General features: G+C 32.9%; 1 protein-coding gene across 1 annotated transcript in view; it reads left to right on the top strand.

The window, feature by feature from the left end:
* LOC141453579 (acetylcholine receptor subunit alpha-like) overlaps positions 1-17,576 on the top strand; it is a 338,623-nt gene that overhangs the window by 53,524 nt on the left and 267,523 nt on the right. The gene's annotated exons all lie outside the window — the stretch shown is intronic.

The raw sequence follows: 17,576 nt of genomic DNA, 5'->3' as shown, positions 1-17,576 counted from the left end.
AATACCCTGAGCATTGTAAGCTCACTTTGCAAGAGAGAGTTTCTCGCACTTCGATGACTATAAACTCCTTAACAAAAAATTTACAGTTTTAAAAGTTAAGTATAAGGGTTGATTAAACGCCAAAAGGTTCACAAATCAGCAAGTACCCAACATTTCATTCATACTTCTGGTATCATATTTTTTAGAATGTATTAGATGTCACAAACCCTTATGCTGGCCTTTTAACACCCATAAATATTTTTCTGTTAGAATAATAAAAGATGTATCTCATCACCATAGTTGGTATTAAAAACGCACTTCATTTTAACTCTATTCCAAATTATTCTTGTGATTTATCTTTATTCTGAATAATCATCACATTCACTCGCACATTAAAATGAAAAAGGGAAAGTTAGAGTTGGTCTTTTACTGCTGTAATTTGAATTACGGAGTTAAAAATAAATTTCAGTCTTGAATTCGTCTTACGTGAGCACAAATTACATAGTTAATAACAAATAAATAATACTTATAATTATAATTCATTCATTTTCAAACTTTAATTTAATGTATCCCTTTATTTAAGTACTTGTAAAGAAGTTTTATAACCAACTAAAAATATGCATATCTATTTTATAGTTTACAAAAAAGGTAACAAGAAGAAGAACAACAACAAGAACATTTTTTGAAAAAGCCGTTTTTGCTCATTTTCGACAACTTCTTTCTCAAAACCTATTAGATCTGGGTTGTTGCAAAAAAATTACAGTTATAAAGGAGGGTTTGCCCTATAATTTAAAGAAAATTTGGGAATTTTATCTTTTATAGAAATAGAGAAAAAAATTGTCAAAGTTAGGTGTTTTTCAACGTTACGCTTTTTCGTGCAGTTTTTGACGATCAACCCTGATACAACTGTCCTACCGGACAGTTTTAATTACATATATGTATAAAATTGTGTGGAGAACAACTAGATTAAAAATGTAATTGAAGAAATCTATATTAACATATAATATTAACGAACTAGATATAATCAACTCCAATATTATAGTTCCCTTCAGTTGCAATATATTCAGTTGCAACTCGTGAGGTCGGCAATGTGATAATTTCTCTCTTGTAAAATTTACGCAAGTAAAAGTTTGCCGGCTGGATTCCTTTTGTTAAATTATTCCAGTAATCTTTGACCATTTAATGAGTTAAATGTTGATAAAACGTTAATTAATTGGAATTATTGCAGTAGTTATAGAATACCAGAGCCCCATATTGTATATAATCGAAAGCGAAGCTCTAAAAAAATATTTTATGTAAGAATTTAAAGTAATAATGAAATAATTAATGGATTGTCTTGTCTCTAGAGGGAAGGTTTTTTTTTAATAATAAACTTTTATGACTTAGGTCTAATTAATGGGATCGATCTAATAAATATTTTTGTGATCGTTTAATTAAAAATTATATATAGTTTAATAATACCATGGATGCAAAGGGAAGAGTGGCAAGAAGGATCATTACAGATATCGGCTATAAAGGGTGATTCATTTTCTGTAAAAGAGAAATAAGCAGTAAAAATTACATTTTTTTATGTTGCTTAATTAAAAACTCGGTTATATGAATGTGCGGTTACATTATTTACACAATTCTAAAAAATACAAACTGTTATATTACAGTAAAAAAAACAAAAACATAGCAGAGCACTTTTAATAAAGTATTATATATTTGTATAAAACAATTTTAAAATATTCTATTTAAATTTCATTGACGAGGGTAACATTGAGGTACAGAAATTTCATAATAATATGATATTTAGTTGTGGGTTTTTGGGATAAGCAATAAAATAGACTTCACCTCTGTAGCGCCAAATAAAAAGAGAAATCTACAAAATGGTTTAACTGAGGTTCGTATTTAAAATAAATAAATATTTAAACACCTTTCTAAAGAATATTAAATCCTAATACAGTAGCTAAAATACATAAAAAGAGGATATATTGTACTATCCCACCTACTTTTTTTCATTATTAGAAGAATATTCATTTAACCAGGGATTCCTGGTTTAACGTAGGCGATGCATTGTTTCGTTTTTCTTTTTTCTTTTTTTTTTTTATGAATAATGAATGGTTAAATCATCCTTCTCTTTACAAATCGTAAAGCGGTGAAGCCAAATATTTTATGAAGCTTGTTGCTAAGTTCAAAGTGATGTGAAAGTTATTAGCACAGATTATTAACTACACTTATTAATCATTGATTTTGACGGATGTATTTAGAAATTAATGAAGCCTTTATCTCTCTCTCTTCATTGCTGTTAATATGATGGTGTAGAATGTTTTTAATTAATTGATGTTGCATAAATATTCCTGTTTCATGTAGCAGACTTTGTCTATTAGTGGCTCGAATAATGGCGCTTAAGTTTTTCAAAATCGCTCATAAAATATTTGTTTTACAATAATTAAAACTCTTTGTTAAACAAATGCTAAATTCTTAAATTTAAATACTTTTTTTTTATAATATTAAAGATTATAAAGATGTTTTACTATATTTATCTCCATTCAACGGAGAGAGTGTAAAAGACGACTTCCTTAGGAAATACTAAGTAATTTGATTGTCTGCAGAGGGATAGGATTGAGATAACTTGGGGAGATGACGGATATCTAGATCCTTCAAATAGAAGTGAACCGGTTATTGACAGATTTCCAGGGACCAGCAAAACCCCAGTTAGAAGATGATTTAACACCTTGGAGCTTTATTATATCGACCAGAAATGGAAAGTTTAATGTAATGCCCTCCTTATATAGCCACGCTAGATGCCAGGCGGAAGTAGACTTTGGCGCCCTCAAAACTTGCTGCCTAGTAAAACAATCATGCGGATTTTTCCTGAACACAAGGCACGCGCTGCTTGCTTTAGTCCGTTTCCTTACTAATTATTATCAAAATTAGTTAATATTTATTTCGTTGTACTTGTATTTCACAAAATTTTTTCACATTTCTCAATTGGTACCTTATTATTTTAAGATTAACAACAACAAAAACGTTTTATGAAAATGCCGCTTTTTTTTCTCAATTTTTGGCAACTTTTTTCTGGAATTCTGCTAAATCTGGGTTTTGGTAAAAAAAATTGAGATTATAAAGGAGGATTTGCACTATATTATAAAGGAAATTTGGGGGAATTTTATCTTTTATAGAAAAAAAGAAAAAATTGTAAAAGTTGGGTGTTTTTCAACGTTACGCTTTTTCGTGCACTTTTTAACCTTTACACTACTGTCGTACCGGACCGTTTTAACCTGAATTCCTATGAAAATGACGAATTCAGCACCACGAAGCGCGATTTGCTCAGACCATGCTGACAACTCGTCAAAAAAACGAAATTAAAAATGCACACGGAATAATGAATGCAATCTTATAACTGCATGCAGGACAATTATCTCATTTAGTACAGTACTAAATGGTGGCGGCTTCAAACCTTCAGCCTAGGGCCTCAAGATCAAGAGTTACATCCGAATTATCAGCAAAATTAAAATTACACTATTCTAAAAACAGTGAAAACTGAACCGAAAATAAAGAGAAATTCTACGCATATAACTAATAAACAAACATAAAAATGTATTGGTTAAGATCAACGCGTTCGGCTCATTGGGTCTGTTCGTTTGTATGAGGGCCTTATAAGTGGAATAACCTAAGGCCTCTTTTCATCTAAATCCGGCCCTGGCTGTCGTCAAAAAACAGCACAAAAAAGTAAACGGTTGAGAATCGAAGATTTGTTTTCCCTCCTTTTTTTTTTGATAAAAGATGAACTTCCCAAATTTGCTGAAATATAAATTAGGGTTACCTTATTCAGATGTTGTTTTCAGAAAAAAACATAACTGAACAAACTTTTGATTTTTCAAAGTGAACAAAAATCAAAATCAGTAGTAAAAGGTAAGCAAAAAGGACTGTACGATGTATTGCTGTTTTATTCAATGACTGTATACTCGATACAAGAGAAACTATGTGAAATATGAATAAAAACTCTGTTCAGTTTGATACAATATCCATTTTTTTTGGATGGTATTAAATCAAATGAATTTCATTTATAAAATAAAAGAATAACCTAAACTTGACTATTCAGGTTCCAGTTGCATTAGTGCTTTCTTTATTATTCGCCTTGAATAATATTTTAAGAATAACCAATTATTAAATAATAAATCGATGTCGTTTAAGATTTTGTCACTGAAAGTTAAGATTCCAAAAAGTAATGCAGCAAGGTTGTAATATTAGTTTTCCTTGCAGTAGCTGACTCTTCAAGTTACATCCTTTTTTTAAAAAAATGCAATGCGACAATTGGTATAAATGTCATGATATTGTTAAAGTGTACAGCATTGCGGAATAACTTGATGTACGAGGGTTAACTGTAAAGAAAGTTAATAGAGTTTTCTATAATTCAAAGCAGCATATATTTATTTGAATTTAGAGTTACTATAGTGTATTGTGTCATTATTTTTTTCACATAATCACCTTTTTTCTTGAAAACATTTGGTGGGATGATTTTTTTTTTTCAATCTTAGAGGTCTCTTACCACGGCTATTAGCCAGTTTTTCACTTTTATTTTCAGCTGGTCTTTATCAGAAAAGTGTTTTCCTGCAAACCTTCAATTTAGTAAGAGAATGATGGACACCAGGTGTGAGATGGTGGCTGCGAAGGTGTAGTTTAAACATCTTACCAAATGAGGTCAACAACTCTTGTATTGCACGAGAGGTTTGCGTACAAGCACTATTATAAAGGAGATAGACTCCTTTCGTCAGAATCCAGATGGCGTTTGTTTTCTACGGTTCTGTGAAGTTTCTTGAAGGACTTGCAGTATCTTGCAGAGTTGTTTCGCCTTTTTTTTTTTCGCAAAAAAGTTGATGAGCAGTACCCCTTTTCTTTCCCTCCATTTCTTCGGCAAGAGCCTTCAGACAGTGTTCTCTCAGTGTCAAAAACCCTAACACCGGACAGTGAGCTGTATAAAGCTCCTAGGAAGAGAAAATCTAAAGGCCAACATCTGGATTTGAATCAGGGATCTATCTTGCTTAGTCAGCCAAGTGAAAGTAGAAAAATAAACGTTTAATTGTATAATGAGAAACTATAAAATTGGCAAGACGAATTACAAATGGAAATGGATTGCTGGCCACAAACCAGTATTGACTGTTATACTGAAACCGCTTAGTTTGTAGAATAGATCTTTGTACTCTATTTCAATATTACTGTTCTAATGGATCACATAGTTTTACATAATTAAGTTGATTTCTTTTATAGTTAATCGAAGAATTATTTTCTGATGGATCTATCCCTCCATCGGGCGCAATATTTTTGTAACACCATAGGGCGCAACTAATCTGAGAGATTAATGACCCAATAGCTGTTAATTTCATCAAAAATCTTTTGGAAACGTATGAAAAATTTCAGTTTAAGTTTTTCTTTAAAAAAAAAACTCATAAAGTAGAACAGTACATTAATGTGAATAGAAAAGTAAGTCATCCCTAATTTTGAGGTGCACATTTATGAATGAATGTGTGAGATGGTTTATTAGCATTACCCAAGAAATTTTTTACGTATTGATGCCCGCCTATGTTCAGAAGTGCGAAAGAATGACCATGAACCATCTCCGAACGTTTCTGTCCGACGTTGTCACCAACTATACCAGGCAAACGCTATAAAATATTATGGCTCCGTCGTCTAACACTAGAAGTAGGTTTTTTATCCGGCAATTTGGTTACTTTATCTGTACATACGCACTCAAAAGTCATCCGTAACTTGATCTTCTAAAAATTAAAAAAAAAAACTTCAATATTATTCAACAAAAGACACTCGTTGCAAAAATAGACAATAAGTAGAAAACTGTTACTTTGTAACAGTTTTTGGTTAGAAAACTTGAAAAATTTCAATACCCAAAGAATAAGACCATCGGGAGCAACTGTTTCGGCTCATTCTAACTCCTTTCTGTCCCTCAATGTATGCTAACCGCATCGCACGCATCGACCTCGGCAGTTGTCGTGCTTACGACAACTTCCGACTGCTCATTGCTCTGTTCAGTCCCCTCTCGGAGTCTCTCTTCATCGTTTACCGCAGTCTGTTCGTAACGTTTGTTCTCTGGCACTCGTACGGAAGTGTTTTCCGTTTTCCGCTATTCTCGCTACACCGCACGTTCACCGCAACTGTATGAGTGTCCAGTTTTCTACTCTTTCTGTTACACCGCAATTTTAAGTGTTAACCCGTGTTCACTTCTATACGTTACACCGCATGTTCACGGGTACGCAGTTTTCCGCTATTCTCGTTACACCGCATGTTCACCGCTATAAAGAATATTAACGCCTACTTGGCCTTCAATCTGCTCGCCTTTAGTCAAGAGGACATAATCTACGCTCATAAAGGTATCTGGGGCCAGGGGGTGGGGGAGTCGACTCTCTTTTCCCTTTGGGGATTCCATTTCCTTAGAGCTTTGTCACGCCAGTGTCCACATCTTGGAAGGTAAGCTTTATTATTTCATTTTATTTGTATAATTTCATTTGATTGCCCGCATTAAGAACTACACCCTATTCTATACAGTCCACTTACCGCGTTTGTTTGCAAAGACCAAACAGCAACTAATCTGACAGATTACGCGTAACACCACATAACTCAGAGTAAAATGCCGACAGGCCGTTCGGTTAGAAGAAGGAAAAAGAGGAAGCTACTGAGGGCCAAGGCTCATTCAAAGAAATACCTGAGTTTCTATCAACAAGAAAATGCCCTCTTCATCTCACAGATTAAATGCGTACGATGGAGGGTTAAATCGGACTATGGGGGTAAAAATGAACTGAACAGTTACCTCAACATTTATCAACTATGTTCGCACTTCTATTTGAATTAGGAGACTTATGGTTAAGGAAAAAAAAATGAAAAATGTCACCAACGGGGAGAAAAAACCTGTTCAAAAACTAATGATTTATTTTATCGCCTTAAAAAAGATGGCTCATAGCTCTAAAATTTCCTGTTTTATTGATGACCTACTTCCGTTATCAGTTAGTCGTTTGCCTTTTGTGTGCAGGGGGTACCATTGTGCCGCTCTTTTGTTTGTCTTTCCCCAAGAGTAGTAGCAATCCTTCCTTCATTTAATTGATTTGCTTTCTCAACTCTGAATCATTTCCTAAGTGTTTTCCTATAATTAAGTTTTTTTCTTCTTATTCGCAGAAAAAGAATGTATAATTCTCAGTTTGGATCGGTGTTAGAGATTTAATTAAAAACCAAGAGCTCGCTAACTCTGGAAATAATGTTTAAAAGAACTTTAAGAAAAATCATATTTTAAGAATTTCTTCTATATATCAATTGTTTTAATGGAAGAATTTATTGGTTTTAAGTTGTGACTTTTCCATTATTTCAATAAACAAGGATTTACTATAATTATTATTAAGGGGCCTCAAAGGCTTGGCACCTGAGCGATCGCAAGCAAGTTCATCTCTTAAATCTAGAAAATAAATAAATAAAACCCTCCTAATGTTTCCAAGCATTCCCAAGAGATAGGTACCTGCTCACATTAATATTTAAGCTTGTATTACCGAAACAAGTGAAGGTAATTGTGAAGTCTTTCTGAAGTATTCTAGACTGCAGAACATTTTTTTTTAGACATATTACTTATTTATTAGGTTATAAACTAACAGGTTAAGTATATTTGGTGGAGAGTTGTTCATTATACGAGTACAGGAAGACTTGAAATTAATCACTTAGTTTAAAAAAAAGTAATTTACGTATAATCTCAGTAAGGATCTGAGTGATTACCATCCTAAAACTAAGGGGCGGGTTCAAAAGGAGCACATTTAAATGAAGAATGTAACAGACTATATGAGGCAAGACTATTTTTTATTTATATACTCGTATATCAAAGGAAATTCTGGTCTCAAAACAGCAAAATTGAGCCATTTAAAGGGAATAGCTTATATTACCTAAGTTCTTTTTATTAAATAACTTCATTGAAATTTTATTAACTGCAGGCGCGATTGTTCCTGCAACAAGTTAGGAAGGCTAGCGCTGTTTCAGTCGACTTTTTAGGGTTGTCTGGAGGAGTCAGTGATGAATGCTGGGTCTCAATGAGAGGATTAGGGTGTGCGACAAGACGAGAGAGTGGAATTTCTTGTTTTGGGCAGTAAGTAAGTCTTGAATAAGAGGTTTTTTTTTTTTTTGATCCGAGTGAATGGTTCTGTTAAGGGACGTAGTATGGAGCATTTGGTCTAAATTCAATTAAACGAATTGGTATTATTACCCTTTTATTGTACTTATTGTTATTATTATTATATAAATCAACAAACAAATAAATAACCTATTGAGAATTTTAAACAAAAACAGGTTTTAAATTTGCTGCTACCTTCAGTCTCACCTCACCTCCTCAGAAAAATGGTTCAAAAAATGGGGCTATCAAACTTAAAGAAACAAAATCTCAAAACATTACCTTCACTCTTCGACGCATCACTCTTCCTCCTGTCTTTTACAATTTAATTCCTTTACTAGTAGTCAACGTAGTCCGCTACCTTGGGCTTTACCTTGACAGAAGACTAACATGGAACCCTCATACTCGACTTAAGAGAACAGAACTCAACAGACGCTTCCGACAACTGAAAAGACTACTCGACAACAGATCAAAATTCACTCTGGACAACAAAAGACTTATATATGTAAGTATATTAAAACCAGTCTGGGCTTATGACATCGAACTGTGGGGTTCAACCAAACGCTCAAATCTGCAAAGGGTCCGGGGCCTTGCAATCTAAAATTCTTGGCTCCATTCTACGTCACCAATCAAACCATTCACACAGATTTGAACATTCCTTTCGTCACACAAGTTGCAAAAACATGATACAGAAAAGTCCATCTTAACCTTCAATCTCATCACAATCCACTGGTACAACATCTATTTTCAAGAACATTTCCAGACAACACTTCCAGACGTCTTAAAAGACAGTGGCCCTCGCCATCTCCTCTCTGATGAAGAGAGTCAGTAGAAAGTAGAATGTTATTGGAGTGTTACCGCTGGGTAACTTCTCCACTCTGATATGTGTGAATGTAGCTTATTGTTACCCTTGTTGCTTATAACACAATAAAATGCTTTGATTGTAACTAAATTAATGATTAAAAAAAAAATATTTGCTGCTAGCTACATTTCCGTAAAATATAGATTTCAGATTTTTGTTTTAATTTAATTGAAATGTACACCTCAGATGCAATTGCTTCAGCAGGAATTAAATGGAATGATTATTTGACATTAGAGGAGTATCTTCCACTTGGTCGTCTATGGTCTTCAAAAAAAAGGAATCAATTACTAACATTTAACTTGGAGTAAATCGACAAAGTAGACGGTTGGAATTGTCTGGGAGTTGTTAAAGCAGAGAGCTGGTAGAAAACAGCTCTTTGTAAAATAAGAATGAATAGAAACACAAAAAAAAAAATGAAAAAGCACAATTTTAAAGTCCGCATACTATGGCATTTCTCTCTAGCAATATTATTTTTCTAATCAAAAAAAGAGAAAAAATCTGACAGGCCGAAAATGGATGTTTAATTTGTGTGACACTTCCTGAAGATTCATAAAAAAACAAAAAACAATGTCTTTGTCATAGATCCAAAGACTACCATATTCCATTGTATTTATAGGTTAAAATTATTAAGAAAAGACAAAGAAGGAGAAGTTAAAGAACAAATATTTTGAGACAATATGAAGAGAATATGACAGAATGGTTTGTATAAGAAAAGTTGCAGAAAAGTTGAACAGACAGCTGAATAGTTAAGTTCTCAACAAATCAACTGCTGGAGGAACTCATTTGAAATGTATATTAGGCTGAACAGATTTCCACTAGAACTAAAGTTAGTTATATTGATAGTTCTATATGCAGTTTTATATATATAAAACCATGCATCTCACACATACTTAAACATCAAATGTGTTCATACATAAAACACTCAAACAATAAACTGGTTCATGAATAAATAACTGCTACAGCGTTATTTATGCAATTAAGTTATTCTAGTTTTGTACATTGTATAAAATTTATTTTTGTTTATAAATCTTTACTTTTTAGAAATTACCTAATTGGTGCTTGGATATTAAGCCCCGTCTGGAAAATAAAATAAAAAATAGGCGGTTACTTTACCTTTTATAAATAAAGAAAATTGCTATTCTAGTGTTTCAACACTGGAAAAACAAAAACTATATTATTTTCACTTTATGGGAGATAATCTGTCCATTAAATTTATTAAACTTGGCTGGCTCAGACGGTGAATTCATGAAGAGGAAATAAGCAGTATTAAAAATAATTGTTTGTTTCTAGTCAACACTACAATTTTTTTGTTCAATTATTTCAAGAACTCTTGCTGTAAGACGAAGTCATTAAAAGCAATATACTACAATAATTATTTGAAGAACATTATCAATATGTGTATTGGACATTATGGTAAAAATTTTACCCACACATTTGCGAACATTGCTTAAGTAAGGAACATATTTAAACCATAATTAAATTCATTTCATTTTCATTTATACTTACATTTTCTTACATAATATAAATTAGAATATTTGTTTGTATAATTATATTAGGCTAGTATCAACAAAGTTTGCAATTTATATAATTTCTTATAGTTATTTATAATATGTGTATATATTTATTCCAGTGTTTCCTTAGGTCTTAGATTAGATTAGACTAGGGCGGCCTCAAGGCCTACGCCACTGCGACCCCTTTGGATCTATTGTGGCTTTCCTCACTCTAAAGCTCAACCCTCCAGACCTGTCCTTTTAATCAGACTCTTAATGCTGGAGAGTGACTCTTGGGTAAAGCTCACAGGCCTTGGTTTCTCCTCCCCGAGAAGTAACATCCTTAGCCACACGAGCCCCTCAAACTGACACAACACGTGCAGAGCCGTTTCCTCCTCTTCTTGACAGAACCTACAGAGGCTATCATCTGCCAGGCCCATGCGATGTATGTGTTTTCTGAGCCTGCAGTGGCCAGTTAATAGGCCTACAATCATCCTTATAGCCCCACGGCCTTGACGGAATAATTCTGCAGTCAGCCTCGGCGAATAGCCTTTAATAAACTCCTTCGCTTGTCTCTACCCAGTGGTGGCAAGTCACCACTCCTGAGCCCTACTCTGCACCCACAAGTTAATGGCCGCAGACTTCACACACTTCGGCACCCCAAAACAATGCGGGCCAATGAAGTGTCCCGCAGAGCCTTCCCGGGCCAAAAAAAAAATCTGTCGCTTCGTTTCTTCTATGTCCTGAATGACCAGGTACCCAAACCAGAAAGACCTTATTTTGGTCACTAATTTCCTTCAAGGCACGCAGACAGTCCCAAACCAGCCTTGTTTCATAGGTCTTATTGTTGTGTTATTTATTTGTAATATTCAGGCCCTGAGAAAGGCAATAAATTTGTGGAAACATTGGCATAAAGACGGAGTTGTTGTTTTTGATTTTGACCGAATCCTCGCTATTCCAATCCTAATTATAAATAGCAATACTCGAGGTTCTAACTAATAAATTTTGTTCAAAATCCAATTTTTGAAATTATTTCTAACAACGTAACATTTTAGAGCTGTAAACCCATCTTTCGATTTTAATCTAAACACAAATAGACCATTTCCTGAAAACCATTTTTTTTTTCTGACTTAAGAGACCACACAAATGATATTTTCGATAGAACCTCTATAACGTAAATTTGATAAGAGAAACAGTGAAAATGAAAAACACTATTGCTTTTCTTGCCAACTCCATTTGGAACCATATACTTAGAGCAAGTCAAGGTCTTTTGGCGACAGGTGTTGAAAGATGAACAGCTTAGGCGTGACTGTTTTGTGAATGACTTTCTAGAAACTGCAACGATGATATCTTTGGCCAAGCCAAGTTTGTTCTATAAGCGTGCTTATAAAATGTAATTTGGACTTGTTTGGCTAGTTATTTTGCAGTAGATAATCGCCCCTTCTTTAAATTATTTATGTTTAAATTATATTAATTATTTATGTTATTCAATTAAATCGATTAACTGAAAAATGGACCGTTATTTTTGAAAAACTGTTCCCACCTTTCATTTCTCAAGATTTTTTGGGACTTCGTAGGCTTTGTAGATGGTAGATTTATAAAATATTACAATCAGAAGCGGGGTATCACAAATAATTCCTAGGCAGCGGTCAAAGATCAGCCATACTTCAATAAATCAATCAATAAATGAAGTCTAAACGCAATTGACAAAGAAATTTCAGAAATATAAATTAAGTGAAAGAATAAATTACTAAATAAAATTGTATATTGTCTTGTTTGTGTTTAGAAGGGACATTGAAACAATTCGAAATTCGAAACCATGGATTCAAGATAATTTTTACTGTTTTCAAAACTGGGATAACAGAAAATGAAATGAAATGAATAGAAATCAATACAACTCAAATTGCACACAGTTTTTTCCTTATATTTAATGATTTAAATATTGCACTTATTAAACAAACTTTTGTAACATATGTTTTCGTTTAAAAATGTAATATGGAAGATAATTTTTCTATCGCCATATCAACTGACTGTTCTTCTTGATTCTACATTTTTTTTAAAAAAAATCCCTAAATGAGATTTCTGTTTTAAAACCTTCGATCCTGAATTATTACTGGAGTCAAAGATACTTTGTAAAGATAAGATTGAAATACCTTTAAACGTAATTTATCAACTTAAACCGCTTATCAAGCGTATACCACTATTATCCTCCCGTTCCTTTGAGAACAGTAAGTAACTGGAATTCTTCTTTAAACCGATGACCATTATCCAGCAATGTTCAGAGTTTTGGACAAAATTTCTCCCCTTTAGGAGAAAGAATATCTGTCTTCTTGGACGCATCCTGGGATTTCTATTGGATTTTTCAACCATTTACCCCAACTAAATTAACTCCTTTACATTCCATAATAATAAACTCTCCATCCTGAATTCCCCTTACTTCAAGCTTATCCAATAAGTAAACATCTTTTTTTTAAATCATTGATGTTCCTTTTGATACAGAAACCCAGATAACAATTTATAAAACTCTTCTTGTTCAAAAATTGTAAAATAAATGCCAACATAATGATCGCTTTTATAACATTATTGTGAGCTTTTTTTTTACCACAATTTTTCCTCAAAAAATACCTCCCACAAGTTCTTTCTAACTTTTCCGCATTAAGAGCATTGGAAGCCAATTAGTATAAAAAAAAAAAAATTGAAGAGCAATATTGAAGAAAAAGGCTGTGTTCAGAGTCCCATCATGACTAGGAATTGATTGTAGTCAACGCCTGATTACTTTCAGCTAGACAATACTCTTAAATCCAGCATGTACATTTATTTCCTCGTTTCCATTCTGAACAGCCCTTAAGCCAACTAAACGAGAGTTTAATTTGACACAATAAATGTATTTATAAAAAGCTGAAATTCGATAAAAAGTTTAAGAAAATACTTCAGCTGGTTTGAAATAGAATACGCTCGTCAATTCTTTAGCGAATAATGTAAATTCAAATCTTTTTTTTTAACAAAACCATTTCAAAGTTTTAAATTCTAAATAACGATTCGTTAGAATTATTAGTTAAAAGGCATTCCGAGTTTTTATGGGTCTATCTTAACCCTCTTATCTGAAGACTTTCCTCTAATTCTTTCACAAACCCACACAGAAGACTGCAATGCCACAGATCTTTGACCAGCTTCCATTAACGAACGATTCAACCATAAAAATTTAAAAGAGGTACCTCTCAACTAATGAACTGCATTTTGTCACGCTACTAGATTTATATCTTGAAATCCCTTTGAATAAGTTTTGACTTGATTTAATATAAATTATGTCAATGTAAAAGGAAAAGTAAATTTCTCAAATTTGGTCTGGATTATTGAATTTAATCCAAAATTAATGCGAAGGGTAGAGACGTTCAATTATTTCTGATTTCTTACATTTTTGGTATCCGTGGGAAAATAATATTAAATTTTATAGGATGAAAAAATAATTGCCATTTCAGTCGTGATACATTTATTCAGCCGAGCTTTCGACCTAGGGACTAGGTCATCTTCAGGGCTAGTTTACATAGTAATATTTTTACATTACAGAATTGGTAGGTCTTCTGTTTGTCGGTACATGGACTGTACATGTGAGTCCATGAACAGACAAGACAGAAGACACGCCAACCCTGTAATGTAAAAATATTACTATGTAAACTAGCCCTGAAGATGACCTAGTCCCTAGGTCGAAAGCTCGGCAGAATAAATGTATCACGACTGAAATGGCCATTATTTTTTCATCCTATTGAAACTGTGAATCAGTCACCAAAAAGAATGAACATTAATTTTTATATTGTAATAGATTGAAATACTTTATAGATTTAATTTTTAACAATATTTTAAATTATGAAGACTTAATTATTTTAGTTAAAGCAATTTGAAAAAAGTAGGGACAAAATTTTAAAACATTTAGGCATTAACTAGGTCTCCCTTTGTTTAGAAACAAAAGATGTTCCTTAGGGTTTATGAAGACCTCGCTTTCATTCTGTCAGAAAATGTGACAATAAAATGCTTAATGCTGTTAGTTAAATAAAACGCTACGCTTCGGACAAGAAGGCCAAACTTTAGCTTCAAAACTATGTAAGTGTTTTAAAAGTATTTCCTGTTTGGGTTTTAAGAGCGATGTGGCAATATATAATTTGTTCTTAAATATTTATTGTATTTATTAGGCATCACTTCTTAGCAAATGAGACAGCGTTCCTTATCTCTAGCTGAATTTCCTGCAACTGTTCCTGCAGTTAGCTGCAGCATTTTGTGCAGATACTTTCTACGTTAGGGCAATACTTTCTAACAAGGCATTACATTCATTCTGACAAGGAGTTAGGTCCTACGATGGGTATTGTCAGACCTTTCCAGTAAGATCTTGGAAGTCCTTATTCTCACTCATCTTTCCAATATTATTATCCTCCGAAGATGACATAATTTTTTATAAACTTTTACAGACGTAAATTTGCACATTATCTCAGCGTTTATCATTAAGTTAATGCTGCCCCCCTAAACGTGTATTCATTCTTCTCTTTGAGTTTTCACTTTTTGTCTCAGAAGCGAAAGCTTTATCTGTTTTATTAAGATGGAACTTTATCAGTTAAAATGGAAGTTTCTTTTGAACAGGGGGAAAATGTCGCTTAAAAGAGAGTTTTGTATTCATGATGTTTCTGTTAATTATTGACTACGGTGAAATAACCTCTCCAACTTTATACATCTTTCTCCGCTTACTGAGCAAAATAACCTTTAGATTGCTGAGATTGCCACCCTCTTTATCACTATAAATGTCAAAAAGTTACAGCAGCACGCTGCAGTACTCATTGAAATAATAATCAACTTTTACATGTTAATATAGTTCTTAGACAAAGTATTCCTTTTAAATATATTACCTTCTTTTTTTTACTAAGACTTTGGGTGTTTTGGAAAATGTGTTCTTTAATAAATGTGCTTCTAATTATTAAAATGTTAATGTTGGTCTTATTGCAAGAATGTTAGTCTCCCAGCGAGGCCTTTCTGACCTTCTAGATTTGGAGGAGTGTGAGTTGAACGTATGCTTAAGGAATGTAATAAAGGTTTAATAGTGAGCGCTGGATTATTGTAAGCTCAGCTTGTAATCAGATTTGTTTCTAACTCACTCTAGCCATGTTGGTGTCGTCCAGGTAGGACCTCGACCTGCGTCTAGGTTTTCCACAAATCTCGATGTTTAACTTTATTCTCCTAATTTCTTAAGCCGAAAGAGCGGAGCTGTTTTACTACGACCTAAGTATTGTCGTGCAATGGAATCCGATTCTTCTTCACAAGTTTATTTTCAATATATCTTTTTCAGTATGGTCATTTTCTTGAATTCACCATCCAAAGTATTTGCCTTCTTTACTTATGCAGGAGCCAATCATTATTTCAAAGTTTTCGTACTTCCAGTACAGAAAAAAATACAGTCCAGTTACAAGAAAGTTGTTACAGAACCAAAGACTTGATATGTTAGTTTATAAAAGTTAATTCGAAACAAAATTTTGCTGCATTAAACAACTTAAACATTAACAAACTTATAAGTTTATTATAGTACAAATTAAACAATAATATATTTTTCAAGGTTAATTATTCCACTTTAGTACACTCGGTGTACTAGCAGAAAACTTTTTCAATTTAGAAGTGTAAATGTTTTAGTATTTAAAAATAAAAAGAAAAATACAAGTAGAACCTCCAGGGATTTCAAGAGAATTGTGTTACCAACTCTTAAGGAGGAAGGAAGTGGACAGAAATTAATGAACAGCTGTTAGTGGTCAAAGAAGTGGGAGTTTATTCGTCCGAAGACATTATTACTATATTATTCTTTGTTCAATTTTTGATATTTACTGTAACGCTTTCTTTACTTCCTTGTTATCCTTATAGGAAAGTTTGAAAATCGTACTGTTAACTCAAAAACGGGAAATCGTAGAAGACTAAAATTGATATTTTGTTCGTGCACCTACGGGAAACGAATCGGACAATAAAGTTTTGGTCAGAAAACCGAAAGACCATCTAACACTGCGTTGCCGATGCTCTGACTTAGTTATTGCCAATGTGGAGTCATATTGACTCCATAATTTATTTTTATCTTTTTTTTTATATTGATTTCAATTTTAATAATAAAATTTGCAGTAAAGGATGATAAAGAATAGAAATTAAGAACGAAAAAACAAATTTTGTCCACAAATCGGCTTTAACATTTCACATAGAAGGAATTAACTTCAACTTAGGATCGCAGTAATTTCAGTATTTTCTAGAACCCTGATTGACTGCCTTATTATCAGGGGCTTTTTCATTTTTTTAATTACATTCACTATTTTTTCAATTACTGTGCGCTGTTGACACGGATTGGAAATTACCCAATTCGCTGCAAGTTTTTGCTGCAATTCGGACAGAAAATCAATTCTAGAAAGAGGCTTTTCTGTGCCTTGATACTTTCTATGAAAATTATGTAAATTTATCAAATAAGCATTTAGGCAATAATCTGGAGTCAAGTTAATAACAGAAAATCTACTTGTATTACCAATCAGGAGTCGAAAGGACTCCGATATATTTACGTGTAATGCCATTCTGGAGTCAAAATGACTCCTATGATTCAAGTCCATAGATAAAGATGATGGAGTAGAGACCATACATTTAGATTTATAGCTACTATTTGGAAATTAAAGCTAGAAATACTTGATTAAGAGCACTTTAGAATTGAAGAATAGTTTCGGCGAAGTGCCCTTTTAAAGCTATCTATGAGTATAACTAAACAATTATTATGTAACATTAACGATAGATATTACGTAAGCTGCTAAATTTTTAAGTCTAAAAGACTTATTTCTTAACAACTTACTGCATTAATTACAATTGTAAAAACCTTATAAATACATTTTCAAGAAAAATTCAGTGTAGGACATTCATTGTAGTGAGTAGACTTACTTTAAAAGTGTCCAATCGCTGAACTTTTGGCATTATTAATATTAGTACCTAAGAATAATTAAATATGTTGCAAAAATTCTGAAGTAAAAGAAAAAAGGTTTGAAGCAGAGCGTTAACCCCTGAATCGCTTTATTTTCAGCTGTCCTAATTGGTCCACTCGGTTAAAGATCTATTA

This window comes from Rhodnius prolixus, unplaced genomic scaffold (genome assembly GCF_049639745.1).
Source record: "Rhodnius prolixus isolate KJV_2025 unplaced genomic scaffold, Rpr scaffold_3, whole genome shotgun sequence".
NCBI classification, from domain to species: domain Eukaryota; kingdom Metazoa; phylum Arthropoda; class Insecta; order Hemiptera; family Reduviidae; genus Rhodnius; species Rhodnius prolixus.
Note: the sequence above shows the minus strand (reverse complement) of the source record. Positions and strands in the feature narration are given on the sequence as shown.